Source organism: Acinonyx jubatus, chromosome E1 (genome assembly GCF_027475565.1).
Source record: "Acinonyx jubatus isolate Ajub_Pintada_27869175 chromosome E1, VMU_Ajub_asm_v1.0, whole genome shotgun sequence".
NCBI classification, from domain to species: Eukaryota; Metazoa; Chordata; class Mammalia; order Carnivora; family Felidae; genus Acinonyx; species Acinonyx jubatus.
The window spans coordinates 49,782,924-49,790,594 of record NC_069397.1 but is presented as its reverse complement, the minus strand read 5'-3'; the positions used below and the strand labels follow the sequence as shown (position 1 = coordinate 49,790,594).

The window sequence follows — 7,671 nt, the reverse complement described above, 5'->3', positions numbered from 1 at the left end:
AACGAGTCAATAAAAGTCCTCGTCTTCCTTCTTTCCGATGGATAATTCGAAATCCCATTAAACCCAGTTCTTCAGAGGAGCCCCGCAGGGAAAGGCAATCAAACTATCCGCTCAGTGGAGACCAGCATGATAGCTCCCATTAACTGTCTCCCCTGCCATCCTTGAGGTACTTCCTCCAGTCTTCCAACCCTCCTGCTTGAGATTTCTTCTCAAAATAATCGACCCACACACAGCCCTGGCCTCGGGCTTTTCTTTCTGAGGAATCTATATTAACAACTTGGTCTTAAAGATCTGTGTCAAAGATTTGCCTCTTGAGTAGTATATATGCATTAGCCTGGGCCTCCCAGAGTCTCTCAGCCCTAATTTCACGTAATTATGATAATCATAAATACGAACAGACACCAAAAGCAGTGATTGATGGTAGCCTTCCTCACAGAAAAGGAAACTGATGTTCAGAGAGATTGAAACCTGGAGAAACTCCTTCTGGAAAGCAAGAATGTGACCCCAGTCAACCTGAGCTCAACGTGCCCACCATACGCCATGGCTCTAAGTTTGCCTAGAGGCAGTGCAACGTCCAGGTACAATGTTTGAGAACAAAACATTTTATTCTGAAAACCACCTTATTATGGTTTCCTAGCCCACTGAACTTGTCATGAATGGCATACAATGTTTCATAGGGCAAGATACTGAAGCCTGTGTCGAAATTGTGAGTCTGACTCACTCACAGGTAGTTAACTATTGGTAATGACTACACTGTCTGCAGTAGTTGTAGGGCACCGAAGTGGGTCTAAGCGAGAAGAAGACAATATAGAGAAAACCGTGTATGCGTGTCTAATGTGCGTGTGTCTCGGGGAGAGACAGACAGAGACAGAGAAGTGAGAGAAAAAAGAGACAAGGAGAGCAGTTGAGAGAGACAGAAACAGAGAGAGACTTTGACCCTCTACCCCTAAAGCCAAAAGCCAAAAACCGAATTATGATCAGTTTTTGTAGCTCATTGTTTCATATTTTCAAAACCGTCTCACTCCGTTTGTGTGAACATTCGAGAGCTCCCTGCGGCTGCGGATTCCAAGCCAGCTTCACAGTGAGCGTGACTGTATGGAAAGGAAATAGCTTCAACTTTACAAAATTATGACATGTCAATGCCCTCACTTTACCTCCTTTCGTATTATGAAGGCGGATGAGGGAGGTTGTCTACAAATAACGATGCTGTTGAAGTTCTGTTTGCCTTTCTTTAAATATTTTATTTTTGAGAGAGAGAGAGAAAGAGAGAGAGAGAGTGAGAGCGAGTGGGGGAGGGGCAGAGAGAGAAGGAGACACAGAATCCAAAGCGGGGCTCCAGGCTGTCAGCTCTCAATACAGAGTCCCACGCGGGGCTCAAACCCGTGAACTGCGAGATCATGACCTGAGCCGAAGTCGGACACTCAACTGCCTGAGCCACCCAGGTGCCCCTTATGTGCCTCTTTTTTTTTTTCCTGAAATGACCATAGTCTTTAAATCAGAAAAGCCAAATTTTAAGTTCTCTCAATTGCTTACCGTAGGCCTAAGTAATAGTAACAGTGGACATAGTTGTCGTTGTTGTTGTTCTTATACTAGTAGTAGCCGTACTAATTACAACAAACATTTATTGACCATATATTATGTGTTGGGCATTCTGTTAAGTGCATTAAATGTTATATGGGTGACCTCATTTAAATTCCAAATTCCTGCAATAATATTATGTGGTAAATACTATTATTATCACTATTTATTAGGTGATTTATTAGATGAAACCAAAGGTAGAGAGGTTAACTCATCCAAAATCACATGGCCAACGTTTGGAAGATGCAGGATCCTAATCAATCTCCTTGCCCCTAATTGTCTCGTATTCTCCCTCCTACAGAAAAGTGAGCTCCAGCTTTCCTTCCCATGAAATGGAACTGGTTTTACTTTCTCTGTGTAGGTGGTGTTTGGTGGGAGTATTTTGATTTTGATTTTTATCATTATTATTTTTATGGAGTGGGGAGAGGGGAGGGATACTACCAGATACCTGACAGGAAACTGTTCCTTGAAATCCGTAAGCTACACGGGTATTTTTGGAACATGTTTTGTAGCAGATAAAAATGCCAGCGTAAGATATAGGTGAAGCATAGAAGAAGATTATGGTCAAATTAACAACTTTCTACTACGTTGGGGAAAAATTAACTACCCAGCATGGCCGAAAGTCCCCTGGCTCCTGTGTTTCTACTTCATCTACTATGAATGGCCTTTTGCTTATTACTCCATTCTAGGTTTACTGGCCTTTTTGACGTTTTGGAAATATTTCAATCTTAGCCACAGCTTGAGAGCTTCACATTCGGGATTATTGGACTCTTTCCCAACAAAGGGTTGGAAAAGTTTTAGTAAAGTCAGATTGGTTGAAAATACTGATGTGCACTCTCTAGGCCCTAGAGGGTGCCAAGGGGTAGCCTGGACAGAGCTTGGATGTGGGGACTGGGGTCCACATCGGGGGAGGCCGCCAGGGGTGTGAAGACAAGGGGAGTTGGGCCCATGGATGAGCTCATGCAGTGGAGGGCCCAGGAAGTGGCCCCATGTGGCCCACATGCCAGTGAAGAATGCCAAGGTGGCCAGGAATTCTAAATTCAAAGCAGGGCCCTCCAGGTTGTTGGGCAAGTTTACTGGTCAAGGTAGAAGGACAGAAAATATTAGATTGCCAGTTTGTTAGCTCAATTTATGACTTGTAAGTATCTAGATAGAGGGCATGTGGAATGCCACTTGTACTGTCATCCTGGAGCCCAAAACATGTTAGAGGAGGGCCTACTTGCTATCAGTGCTTCTTCTCAATCTTCACAAAGTAGGTTCCTTTTTTATCCTTCACCTATCTGATGACTGTTGTCTTCAGAAAGGCCATCTCTGACTCCCTTGCCCTACATAGCTTTTCCAGCACAAGCCAGCCCCTCTATTTCTCTCCTCCATTTTATCTATGGCACGTACATATTTGCTTTCTTCTTTATGAGACCTCCCTGCCGGAATGTATGCTCCCTGGAAGGGTGTTGCTTTCACTTCTTCACTGCTGCATTCTTAGTGCCTAGAAACACAAAATAACTATGCCCTAAATACCTGTTGGATGAGAGAATAATGGAATATAGAATATAATGGATAAATGGACCAAGAAAAGTTCTTGATTTCTATGCACTTTTATCTTAATAATAATAAACACAGCCGTATTGTGTCTGGTGCTTTCGTAACGTCCGTGCACAATCCTTTCCCATTTCCTTTGGAGCCAGCTAATGGTAAAGCGAACACCACCGAACAGTTACTGTGAGAAAGGAACAGGAGAGAGAGGTCACAGATATAGGAAAAATTAGTGTGTTTCACATTAAACAAAATTGCAACCCTATTTTATCCCCCCTTTTTCTAGCCCCTTGTGGATCCAAGGCAAAGAAGCTGTGGCAAAGAAGTCAAACCTAATTTCCTCTTGGCCCTACTAGGTGATACTACGGTCAAGGTGCAGCATTTCTTACGTTAATAATCTGAAGTTCCTTTTCTGAGAAAATATACACGTTGTCTGAGGTCTTAAAATAGTTTAGGTATTGTAATCACTCCATAATTATTGGATGTTATTTTAAATGCCTAAAATTATACCTGTAAGATTTAATATTGATATTCCTACGAATTACATTTTGGTAAATACATATTTTTTGAAGGGAGAGAGATTTGGGATTTGGGGTAAGTCTGATCATCTGTTTTTGTCTTCGTTGATATAAAACTCTTCCATTTCAAATCTCTGGAAAAGCATACACATGGAGCAAATGACTCATTAATTTATCCTACAGTCAAAATTAAAGCAGTACATAATTGCCAAATCTTCAATTCTTATAAAACAGAGCTCTGAATATATACTAATTATCTTCTGTGGAAAGGAAATTCACTGAGATTCAGTTAAGACTGCTTCACACTCAGTAAGTTAAGTCTATTGTGTTACATACACCAGCTTACGCATGCTCCCTCCTTCCCTCCAACCCACTCAGCTCCCCTTTCTTCTCCTTTTCAACTGCTGACCTGAGTTAGTAGCCAAACATAATAATACAGTGTTTGATCCTCTGTAAACCCATAAAATTATAAACCAGCAACCACCGGGATGTTGGCAGAATTTCTGTGGACAGCAACCAGCATGGTGCTTTTTTCTTTCTGAAATCAAGCAGTACATTATACTTGTTGATACAACAGTGAGGAAGGTAATGCCTTCCATCATCTCCTGGCCCCTACCTAACTCCTCTAGCCACTTGGGATGGGGTGAGACAATTCATCTATTTAAAAGATTAAAGTCTCCAGGTGCCTGGGGGGCTCAGTCGGTTAAGCATCCGACTCTTGATCTCAGCTTAGATCTTCATCTCGGGGTCATGAGTTCAAGTCCCACATTGGGCTGTGTGCTGGGTGTGGAGCCTACTTACTAAATAAACAAATAAATAAATGAAGTATTAAGGCCTTCTCTCTTTTGACTTTTATTATTTAAAGTCGCTTCCTTTCATTCATTTTTAAATTCATTCTGTCTACTCCTATTAAGCACTGATGGAGTTGTATAGCACTATGCTAAGTACTACAGAGGATTAACATACAAATAAAACACATGCCTTCAAGAATAAAAAACAAATCTAATAGAAACTTTAAACTGCAATGGGGATTAGGAACTCTCTTTTCACTACAACAGAAATATTTGAGTCATCCTATAGGTGAACCCTAAGGAAAGAAAGGAAAATCCCCAGGTTCCAGAAATAAAGAAACAACTCAAGCTAGAGAGATAAGCGTATGAATGAATGACCTAGGAACCTCAGGAACTGTCAGAACAGAGCTAGACCGTAGAGACTAGGGACTGAAATTTTCATTCACATACAGGAACAGAAGGGGCTGCATTGAGCTTGAGTTGGATTGAGATTTAGAACTGAGGTCCTTCCATCAGGTGGAGACTGGTCTAGCTTTGACCCTTCTTCAAAGGGTGAGCTAGGGTAAGTCCATTCACCGGCCTGTCTATGTGGCAATGAGAATGTACATCTCTGCCCGTGGAAGGAGACGATAAAGTCTTCTGTTGGAAATCAAACATCTCAGGCTAACACCACATACTGACATGGAGCAAAATGTATGTTACCTACATGGTGCTTATATCCCCGAGATGAGAAATCAGTGTGAAAGCAGATCACTTGGCCCTTGAAACCCTGGGAACAAAGTGGAGAACAAACTCAAAGCACACAGTTTCACTGAGAAAAAAGACATCCACCTCCGTCAAAGATGCCCTCACAATCCCAAATGGTACACTGCACAATTTTTCAGGTAGGATAAGGAGACAGAAGGGTTTGTATTGAAGACGTGAAATGACCGGATAATGTAAAAATAACATAAGTATGTGTCAAATAATTAAGGATATAAAATGACAATATGAGTAAAAATAGGCAGAATTAGGGAGGGGGGGAAGATCACAATTAAAATATGCAATCAAAGAAGGAAATGTCATTGGACAAAATGAAGCTGTTGTTGAAATGAGAACCAGTACTCTGGAAAGTAAATGAGGAAATTATCCAGAATGTAGCACAAAGAGACAGGGAAATTAGAATACAAGACATCAAGAGAGAAAATAGGATAGAATAAGAAAGGATAAAAACGTCTAATAAGAATTACAAAAGGAGACACTAGAGATAATAGAAAATAAAAGACATGTAAAAGGAGTAGTTTGAAAATTTTCCAGAATTGCTGAGAATCGCTGATTGAATCCTTACATTTTAAAAGCAGACTCTGACCTATGGTTCTCAAAAGAGATTCAGAGAGTTGTGAGTCCAGTAGTGGAATGGACTAATATTCCTGCAGATAACAATTACAAATTGAACAAATTATAAAAAGAACTTTGAAGGCATTGCAGATGGATGGAAAAGAGTACAGAGAGCCACCGGATCTTTGAAAGAAGGAAATTACATGGGGTAAGACCCCCCATTGACAGACCACTGGACATTCCCCATTGTAGGAGTCCAAAAAAGCTAGGACTCATCACACTGTATGCAAGAATTAATTCAAGGTAAAGTATGGACATGAATGTAAAAAGTAAATCCCAGACAGCTCTAGAAGGAGGCATAGGAAATTATCTTCTCTACCTTGGAGTAGACGACCCAGGATGCAAAAAAACATTTACTGTGAAAAGAAAAATAATAATTGACCAATTGGACTTCACCAAAAGAAAAACATGTTCTCTTCAGACAACACCAGGAAAAAAAAAAAAATGAAAAGGCAAGCCACAGCTCAGGAGAAAACACTTATAATTCATTTATATGACAGAAAGCACTATACACAGAATATACAAGGAACTGTTTACATCTATACAGATTTTTTTCTATTCTGTCTTATGTTAGTAATGGTGGTCTGTGTCTTCCAAGGAATTTTTCCCTTTCATTTAAGTTGTCAGATTTATTGCCATCAAGGTGTCCATGATTTTCCTTTGCTTTCAACAACTGTACAACAGAATTTGCTAGAGCACATAAGGATACTCTATGCTGGACCCACCCAAACTGAATATTATGTGTGGTGTCATAAAGTTAGTTTTAATAACGTTCAAAGGTGTGAAACCACACATTATATGTTCTGTGGCCACAATTAAACCAAATGAAAGCAATAATAAAATATGTAGAGATTCAGAATAATCAAAATATTTAGTAATTAATTAATCAACGGTCTTCTAAGTAGCCCATGAATCCAATTAAAAAACAAAAAAAGAGAAAGGACATTAGAAAATATCTTGAACTGATCGTCAAGAAAACATAACAAAAATTGACAGGTATAGCTAAAGAAGTTCTTGGAGAGGAATGAATACCTTGAAATACTTAAAATCAATGTATAAACATTAAAATGTTTAAAATCAATCATCTGGCTTCGAGCCTAAGAATCTAGAAAATCAAGGGGCACCTGGCTGGCTCAGTCAGTAGAGCGTGCAACTCTTGATCTTGGGGTTGTGAGTTCGAGCCCCACATTGGCAGTAAAGATACAAAGATTCTTCAAAAAAAAAAAAGAATCTAAAAAAACAAGGACAAATACAACACCAGGTAAATGGAATAAAGGAAATAACTAATATAAGGATAAAGATCAATGAAATAGAAAAAGAGAGAAAATACACAAATCCAAAAGTTGGCTCTTTGAAAAATGTAATAAAATCAATAAACCTCTACTAACCATATATCTATTAAAAAACTGATGTCTTAATCAAAAATATTGCCATAAAGAAATCTCCAGGCTTAAGTCATTTTACTTATCAATGCTGAATAGAGAATTATTCTATGTTCATCCATGGGAAGACTCAAGATTGTTAAAATGTCAATTTTCCACTCACTTGATTCATAGATTTCAATGCTATCCCAACATACATCCCAGTAGATTTTTCTGAGAAACTGAAAAACTGATTCTAAAATTTATATGGGCATGAAAAGAACCTAGAATAATAAACAAAAAAAGGGGAGTGGTGAGGAAAAAAGAGAAAAAAAATAAGTTCAAATATTTAAATAACCTCATTTTACATTATTCTTTAAAGCTACAATGATTCAATGTGTTACTGGCACGAGGACAAATCAATTAACAGAACAGAAAGTCCAAACAGATCCATATACACAGTTGATTGATTTTTCTACAAAAAAGCCCAGGTAATTCATTGGAGGAAAAAAT

General features: G+C 39.1%; 1 long non-coding RNA gene across 1 annotated transcript; it reads left to right on the top strand.

Moving 5' to 3' along the window:
• The first annotated feature begins 287 nt into the window (after positions 1 to 287).
• Positions 288 to 4,516, top strand: LOC128313457 (uncharacterized). Its single transcript, XR_008294198.1, has 3 exons — positions 288 to 578; positions 1,880 to 1,949; positions 3,398 to 4,516. It is a non-coding gene; the product is annotated as an uncharacterized LOC128313457 (long non-coding RNA).
• Positions 4,517 to 7,671: the final 3,155 nt, after the last annotated feature.